The following is a 9,954-nucleotide window of genomic DNA, read 5'->3' on the forward strand; positions in this document are numbered from 1 at the left end:
AAGAGCAATTTTAATTTGCTCCATACTTTATCAAGTGCAAATTAACTTTTAATTGGCGGGGCCGAAATTACGTTTCGCCTTCCCAAACTCCGACTGAGCGATAATGTGAAATACCCAATCAATGAGCCTCATTTTGCTCTACAAGAATGAAGAGCAATTTTAATTTGCTCCATACTTTATCAAGTGCAAATTAACTTTTAATTGGCGGGGCCGAAATTACGTTTCGCCCCCCCAAACTCGGACTGAGCGATAATGTGAAATACCCAATCAATGAGCCTCATTTTGCTCTACAAGAATTAAGAGCAATTTTAATTTGCTCCATACTTTATCAAGTGCAAATTAACTTTTAATTGGCGGGGCCGAAATTACGTTTCGCCCCCCCAAACTCGGACTGAGCGATAATGTGAAATACCCAATCAATGAGCCTCATTTTGCTCTACAAGAATTAAGAGCAATTTTAATTTGCTCCATACTTTATCAAGTGCAAATTAACTTTTAATTGGCGGGGCCGAAATTACGTTTCGCCCCCCCCCCAAACTCGGACTGAGCGATAATGTGAAATACCCAATCAATGAGCCTCATTTTGCTCTACAAGAATTAAGAGCAATTTTAATTTGCTCCATACTTTATCAAGTGCAAATTAACTTTTAATTGGCGGGGCCGAAATTACGTTTTGCCCCCCCAAACTCTGACTGAGCGATAATGTGAAATACCCAATCAATGAGCCTCATTTTGCTCTACAAGAATTAAGAGCAATTTTAATTTGCTCCATACTTTATCAAGTGCAAATTAACTTTTAATTGGCGGGGCCGAAATTACGTTTCGCCTTCCCAAACTCCGACTGAGCGATAATGTGAAATACCCAATCAATGAGCCTCATTTTGCTCTACAAGAATGAAGAGCAATTTTAATTTGCTCCATACTTTATCAAGTGCAAATTAACTTTTAATTGGCGGGGCCGAAATTACGTTTCGCCTTCCCAAACTCGGACTGAGCGATAATGTGAAATACCCAATCAATGAGCCTCATTTTGCTCTACAAGAATTAAGAGCAATTTTAATTTGCTCCATACTTTATCAAGTGCAAATTAACTTTTAATTGGCGGGGCCGAAATTACGTTTTGCCCCCCCCCCAAACCCCGACTGAGCTATAATGTGAAATACCCAATCAATGAGCCTCATTTTGCTCTACAAGAATTAAGAGCAATTTTAATTTGCTCCATACTTTATCAAGTGCAAATTAACTTTTAATTGGCGGGGCCGAAATTACGTTTCGCCCCCCCCAAACTCGGACTGAGCGATAATGTGAAATACCCAATCAATGAGCCTCATTTTGCTCTACAAGAATTAAGAGAAATTTTAATTTGCTCCATACTTTATCAAGTGCAAATTAACTTTTAATTGGCGGGGCCGAAATTACGTTTCGCCTTCCCAAACTCCGACTGAGCGATAATGTGAAATACCCAATCAATGAGCCTCATTTTGCTCTACAAGAATGAAGAGCAATTTTAATTTGCTCCATACTTTATCAAGTGCAAATTAACTTTTAATTGGCGGGGCCGAAATTACGTTTCGCCCCCCCAAACTCGGACTGAGCGATAATGTGAAATACCCAATCAATGAGCCTCATTTTGCTCTACAAGAATTAAGAGCAATTTTAATTTGCTCCATACTTTATCAAGTGCAAATTAACTTTTAATTGGCGGGGCCGAAATTACGTTTCGCCCCCCCAAACTCGGACTGAGCGATAATGTGAAATACCCAATCAATGAGCCTCATTTTGCTCTACAAGAATTAAGAGCAATTTTAATTTGCTCCATACTTTATCAAGTGCAAATTAACTTTTAATTGGCGGGGCCGAAATTACGTTTCGCCCCCCCCAAACTCGGACTGAGCGATAATGTGAAATACCCAATCAATGAGCCTCATTTTGCTCTACAAGAATTAAGAGCAATTTTAATTTGCTCCATACTTTATCAAGTGCAAATTAACTTTTAATTGGCGGGGCCGAAATTACGTTTTGCCCCCCCAAACTCTGACTGAGCGATAATGTGAAATACCCAATCAATGAGCCTCATTTTGCTCTACAAGAATTAAGAGCAATTTTAATTTGCTCCATACTTTATCAAGTGCAAATTAACTTTTAATTGGCGGGGCCGAAATTACGTTTCGCCTTCCCAAACTCCGACTGAGCGATAATGTGAAATACCCAATCAATGAGCCTCATTTTGCTCTACAAGAATGAAGAGCAATTTTAATTTGCTCCATACTTTATCAAGTGCAAATTAACTTTTAATTGGCGGGGCCGAAATTACGTTTCGCCTTCCCAAACTCGGACTGAGCGATAATGTGAAATACCCAATCAATGAGCCTCATTTTGCTCTACAAGAATTAAGAGCAATTTTAATTTGCTCCATACTTTATCAAGTGCAAATTAACTTTTAATTGGCGGGGCCGAAATTACGTTTTGCCCCCCCCCAAACCCCGACTGAGCTATAATGTGAAATACCCAATCAATGAGCCTCATTTTGCTCTACAAGAATTAAGAGCAATTTTAATTTGCTCCATACTTTATCAAGTGCAAATTAACTTTTAATTGGCGGGGCCGAAATTACGTTTCGCCCCCCCAAACTCGGACTGAGCGATAATGTGAAATACCCAATCAATGAGCCTCATTTTGCTCTACAAGAATTAAGAGCAATTTTAATTTGCTCCATACTTTATCAAGTGCAAATTAACTTTTAATTGGCGGGGCCGAAATTACGTTTCGCCCCCCCCAAACTCGGACTGAGCGATAATGTGAAATACCCAATCAATGAGCCTCATTTTGCTCTACAAGAATTAAGAGCAATTTTAATTTGCTCCATACTTTATCAAGTGCAAATTAACTTTTAATTGGCGGGGCCGAAATTACGTTTCGCCTTCCCAAACTCCGACTGAGCGATAATGTGAAATACCCAATCAATGAGCCTCATTTTGCTCTACAAGAATGAAGAGCAATTTTAATTTGCTCCATACTTTATCAAGTGCAAATTAACTTTTAATTGGCGGGGCCGAAATTACGTTTCGCCCCCCCAAACTCGGACTGAGCGATAATGTGAAATACCCAATCAATGAGCCTCATTTTGCTTTACAAGAATTAAGAGCAATTTTAATTTGCTCCATACTTTATCAAGTGCAAATTAACTTTTAATTGGCGGGGCCGAAATTACGTTTCGCCCCCCCAAACTCGGACTGAGCGATAATGTGAAATACCCAATCAATGAGCCTCATTTTGCTCTACAAGAATGAAGAGCAATTTTAATTTGCTCCATACTTTATCAAGTGCAAATTAACTTTTAATTGGCGGGGCCGAAATTACGTTTTGCCCCCCCCCCAAACCCCGACTGAGCTATAATGTGAAATACCCAATCAATGAGCCTCATTTTGCTCTACAAGAATTAAGAGCAATTTTAATTTGCTCCATACTTTATCAAGTGCAAATTAACTTTTAATTGGCGGGGCCGAAATTACGTTTCGCCCCCCCCAAACTCGGACTGAGCGATAATGTGAAATACCCAATCAATGAGCCTCATTTTGCTCTACAAGAATTAAGAGCAATTTTAATTTGCTCCATACTTTATCAAGTGCAAATTAACTTTTAATTGGCGGGGCCGAAATTACGTTTCGCCTTCCCAAACTCCGACTGAGCGATAATGTGAAATACCCAATCAATGAGCCTCATTTTGCTCTACAAGAATGAAGAGCAATTTTAATTTGCTCCATACTTTATCAAGTGCAAATTAACTTTTAATTGGCGGGGCCGAAATTACGTTTCGCCCCCCCAAACTCGGACTGAGCGATAATGTGAAATACCCAATCAATGAGCCTCATTTTGCTCTACAAGAATTAAGAGCAATTTTAATTTGCTCCATACTTTATCAAGTGCAAATTAACTTTTAATTGGCGGGGCCGAAATTACGTTTCGCCCCCCCAAACTCGGACTGAGCGATAATGTGAAATACCCAATCAATGAGCCTCATTTTGCTCTACAAGAATTAAGAGCAATTTTAATTTGCTCCATACTTTATCAAGTGCAAATTAACTTTTAATTGGCGGGGCCGAAATTACGTTTCGCCCCCCCCAAACTCGGACTGAGCGATAATGTGAAATACCCAATCAATGAGCCTCATTTTGCTCTACAAGAATTAAGAGCAATTTTAATTTGCTCCATACTTTATCAAGTGCAAATTAACTTTTAATTGGCGGGGCCGAAATTACGTTTTGCCCCCCCAAACTCTGACTGAGCGATAATGTGAAATACCCAATCAATGAGCCTCATTTTGCTCTACAAGAATTAAGAGCAATTTTAATTTGCTCCATACTTTATCAAGTGCAAATTAACTTTTAATTGGCGGGGCCGAAATTACGTTTCGCCTTCCCAAACTCCGACTGAGCGATAATGTGAAATACCCAATCAATGAGCCTCATTTTGCTCTACAAGAATGAAGAGCAATTTTAATTTGCTCCATACTTTATCAAGTGCAAATTAACTTTTAATTGGCGGGGCCGAAATTACGTTTCGCCTTCCCAAACTCGGACTGAGCGATAATGTGAAATACCCAATCAATGAGCCTCATTTTGCTCTACAAGAATTAAGAGCAATTTTAATTTGCTCCATACTTTATCAAGTGCAAATTAACTTTTAATTGGCGGGGCCGAAATTACGTTTTGCCCCCCCCCAAACCCCGACTGAGCTATAATGTGAAATACCCAATCAATGAGCCTCATTTTGCTCTACAAGAATTAAGAGCAATTTTAATTTGCTCCATACTTTATCAAGTGCAAATTAACTTTTAATTGGCGGGGCCGAAATTACGTTTCGCCCCCCCAAACTCGGACTGAGCGATAATGTGAAATACCCAATCAATGAGCCTCATTTTGCTCTACAAGAATTAAGAGCAATTTTAATTTGCTCCATACTTTATCAAGTGCAAATTAACTTTTAATTGGCGGGGCCGAAATTACGTTTCGCCCCCCCCAAACTCGGACTGAGCGATAATGTGAAATACCCAATCAATGAGCCTCATTTTGCTCTACAAGAATTAAGAGCAATTTTAATTTGCTCCATACTTTATCAAGTGCAAATTAACTTTTAATTGGCGGGGCCGAAATTACGTTTCGCCTTCCCAAACTCCGACTGAGCGATAATGTGAAATACCCAATCAATGAGCCTCATTTTGCTCTACAAGAATGAAGAGCAATTTTAATTTGCTCCATACTTTATCAAGTGCAAATTAACTTTTAATTGGCGGGGCCGAAATTACGTTTCGCCCCCCCAAACTCGGACTGAGCGATAATGTGAAATACCCAATCAATGAGCCTCATTTTGCTCTACAAGAATTAAGAGCAATTTTAATTTGCTCCATACTTTATCAAGTGCAAATTAACTTTTAATTGGCGGGGCCGAAATTACGTTTCGCCCCCCCAAACTCGGACTGAGCGATAATGTGAAATACCCAATCAATGAGCCTCATTTTGCTCTACAAGAATTAAGAGCAATTTTAATTTGCTCCATACTTTATCAAGTGCAAATTAACTTTTAATTGGCGGGGCCGAAATTACGTTTCGCCCCCCCCAAACTCGGACTGAGCGATAATGTGAAATACCCAATCAATGAGCCTCATTTTGCTCTACAAGAATTAAGAGCAATTTTAATTTGCTCCATACTTTATCAAGTGCAAATTAACTTTTAATTGGCGGGGCCGAAATTACGTTTCGCCTTCCCAAACTCCGACTGAGCGATAATGTGAAATACCCAATCAATGAGCCTCATTTTGCTCTACAAGAATGAAGAGCAATTTTAATTTGCTCCATACTTTATCAAGTGCAAATTAACTTTTAATTGGCGGGGCCGAAATTACGTTTCGCCCCCCCAAACTCGGACTGAGCGATAATGTGAAATACCCAATCAATGAGCCTCATTTTGCTCTACAAGAACTAAGAGCAATTTTAATTTGCTCCATACTTTATCAAGTGCAAATTATCTTTTAATTGGCGGGGCCGAAATTACGTTTCGCCCCCCCCCCAAACTCGGACTGAGCGATAATGTGAAATACCCAATCAATGAGCCTCATTTTGCTCTACAAGAATTAAGAGCAATTTTAATTTGCTCCATACTTTATCAAGTGCAAATTAACTTTTAATTGGCGGGGCCGAAATTACGTTTTGCCCCCCCCCCCAAACTCGGACTGAGCGATAATGTGAAATACCCAATCAATGAGCCTCATTTTGCTCTACAAGAATTAAGAGCAATTTTAATTTGCTCCATACTTAATTATACGATGATTTACTTTTATTGCAATTTAATTATATAGAATCAGTAATATTGGTTTTCAAATCAAATTGTGCTCAGATGTTAATACATAATTCCTAAGCAATCGAATAAAACAAAACGTGTATAAAAAGCTCTGTGGTTTCCGGACATTCCTCGTACTTCTCTTTCATATCGTCATAAACGATCCATCTATTGCCAGGTCTAAGAGCGCAGCATACGTAATGACCCAATCCTTTTGGGTTATTAGCTCCTAAGAATATTACTGCACCTCGCAATTCGAAAGCCTTCCCTTGCATCTCAATGTTTTAAGGAATTTGTACCAATGGCACAATCATGCGAGTTTCACATTGTAAATCCTCCTCGAATGCAGTGAATTCTAAAAAAATTCCAAACTGGCACATGTTTATGTTTTGATCCATGTTTTTTACGCTGTCACAATCTTCCTGCAAGCATTCACTAAGCCTAGGAAATGATTGGAAATGCTCATCTATAACATTTTGTAATTTCGATATTCTTCCTGGATTGCACTCTAAAGAAATTAATGGGCGGTTAATTCGCTTGCAAGGTGTTTTGCAATCAGCCGACAAACACATCGTTGTTTCTGTGCAAGAAAACAGGTCCTGGAATAGCTTGGAAATCATAACTGCAACAGAATTTTGACAGGAAATTTCTTCCATCTCTTCGCCGGGAATTTTGTTTCGAATGGAAATATTTCGAAGAATGAGCATCCTTTCCTCGTACATCCTTTGATTAATTTTTTTTGGTTTCATGAAATAGTCTACGAACTTCAAAATTCGTACTGTGGACCTTTCCATAAATGTCTTCAATACGTCGCTGTCACAGTACGCTGCTGCCAGTAACTGTACAACGCTATCAAATGCGCAAGTGTTCAACAAGCACACCCTAGTTGTTCCCCATTTAATGGCTCTTAATTTATTGCTATTTTTTAAAATATTAATCGCCAAAGATTTGAGTGCCGCCAAATCTGTTTCCTTGAAATCGGGACACGATGTTAAATACGATTTTCTTGGTCTCTTTTTGGCTGGTTTAACGACTCCTTGGTTTCTCCAATTTTCTAACGAGGTATTGTCTTTCGTCAATTCTATTTCCTTCCCAGATTTAGAAAGGCAATTTTGGCAAATTAAAGGCCCATCATCTGGACCTTCTGTATCCAAAAGATTTGAGCATGGTGGAAAAGGATGAACTTTAATCTGCAAATATACAAATGAAAACTTTTTGCGAGAACTTTGAATAATTATTATCAATTAATCATTATTCCGTTATCAAAGTAAGTAAAATGAGGGAAAAAGAAAAAAATATTATTGACAATGAAAGAATCAACGTGATCACTGCGTCCATTACTAGCAACCTACTCGCCATTTAGATGAACACGGACTTTAGGTATGTGCGGTAATAATGGACATTGAACTTTTAAATGATAAAATATCAAAAAAGGCTTTTCCTTTACCTTACAAACTGAGCATTCATGAGCACCATCTACCCCAGGAGGCCCATCATTTTCGCATGCAATGCATTTAATATTAGGTAGCACTGATGTAACTGCTGGTTCCGTAATGTGACTAGAAAATGTCGGAAGTGCTGGTCTCGTACCTTCACTTGATAGTGTTAGGACTGGTCGATTCGTAACGTCACTAGATAGTGTTACGACTGGTCGTTTCGTAACATCACTAGATAGTGTTACGACTGGTCGTTTCGTAACGTCACTAGATAGTGTTACGACTGGTCGTTTCGTAACGTCACTAGATAGTGTTGTAACCCTAGGTACAGACTGTTAAAAAAGTCTTTGCGCGTTGCGTTTTTCGCACATATTTTACTATATTTCAAAAACTATTCAAGCTAGCGCTCTGGAATAAAGTGCGTTATAAAAGCTTTGCATTTCTCTTTCATATTTTACCCGTTCCAAAGTTGTCCTTTGCATACTTATACCGGAAACCGGAAATGTCAAAATTATCAACTTTGAAAATATTGAATTCTCGAGGATATAAATGCGATTTTCGGAATCCTTGGGGTCGATTCATATTTGAAAAGTGTTCACCAAATTCAATTCGGATGAATAGGTCACGAGTAATCAGCCTTTATTCAAAATCTGGCAAACTTGGTTAGATTGGCGATAATTCATAATCGAGTATCGAATCTTTGTCGTAATAATGCTTGTTAGATGTTATGACACTTTATGCATATATATATGATTGGTCTTTTGGGATTGTGAAGTGGAAAATAAAGTAATTTTTTATTAATTCTTCTATAAGACCAATCTGCATCGTGAAACATCCAGGAAATAACACTGAACGATTTTTAAACGACAATTAGTTTGAAATTTCATGGATAATTTTCAATAGGGATCTCCGACCAATCGCGTACCGCCCCGCCTTTTTATCAACAATTTTCTCTTGGCACGCTCCGTGTTGAATAAATTTATCGCGAGACTTGAAAAAATTTGCACGATGTGACAATTGTGGCGCGAGACATGGAGTGTGCCACGAAAATTTTGTTAACGAAAATTAAGGCACGGCGTTACGGGATTGGTCGGAGTTCCTTTTTTGAAAGTATTCTTAAAATCTTAACCTAATTTGAATATTAAAATCAATGGGAGGTAATTCCTGAATTTTTCATTATGCATACTGGTAGAAGAATCAATAAAAAAATCACTTTATTTTCCACTTCCCACTCCCTTTAAGAGAAAACTCGCGTCTTTTGGAGAGGAGAAGCGGTTTGAAAATTTTGTTATTTGGGCCATGATATCATAATATTTAGAACTCATATTAATTACGTCTAGGTCTTCAGCCCGATTCATTGCAGCCTAGAGAAAATCTCATTCGTGATGGCGTATGCGCTTACGAGATCCCTTCAAATAGACATATTCGACTATTCCAAATAAGAAACAACTTCAGAGGAGAGGGCTTCTATGCTAGGAATGTTCGCTACGCGATTGAGCTTCGCTAAACGGAGCCTGAGGCTGACTATAGCCTCCCCCGTTTAGCGCAAATGTGAGGCCAGGGATAGATTTAATTTTAGAAGTGGGAATAGAGAATAGAGTAATCTAGGAACGCGTCAAATTCCCGGACCCCCTTCCACGGAAAGGAGGGGTATGAAAGAAGAGGCGTGTCAAAGCGACAAAAGTAAAAAGGAATAACGTATTTTTTGCCGATCCCGTCAGTAACGTCAGCAAAACGTAGTTTAATTGAGCAATACGAAAATTTAAACTTTTCATCACGCGTTAGAGGGAGGGCTCTATACTGGGCAATTAGTCGGACTGAATTAAACGCTAACCGTTCTCTATTCCTGCTTCTAAAATTAAATCTATCTCTATTGAGGCTTAATAATAAAGCCGACCACAACCAAAGCATGGGCAAAGGCGTATTTCACCACTGATGTTCAAAGCTACCGATGGAAAAACCTAAAAATTAAATGAAAAAAAATGAATGCCGGTAAGAATGATCACAACTGAAAATAACAGCTAACAGATAAAACGAACCCGAACGGTAAACACTTGAAGTTGGCCTCTCTGCGCTGCTGGTCTGCTACTCCTTTCGTTTATTTTCTATGGCAAAAATACTAACTTTGGGAGGTATTGGGATATTAGGCCATTTGAGTTTTAACTTTTTAAGACTTTTATTG

The sequence above is a fragment of the Phalangium opilio genome, unplaced genomic scaffold (assembly GCF_054372755.1).
Source record: "Phalangium opilio isolate 3A_F unplaced genomic scaffold, DU_Popi_V2 ptg000039l_1, whole genome shotgun sequence".
Lineage (NCBI taxonomy): Eukaryota > Metazoa > Arthropoda > Arachnida > Opiliones > Phalangiidae > Phalangium > Phalangium opilio.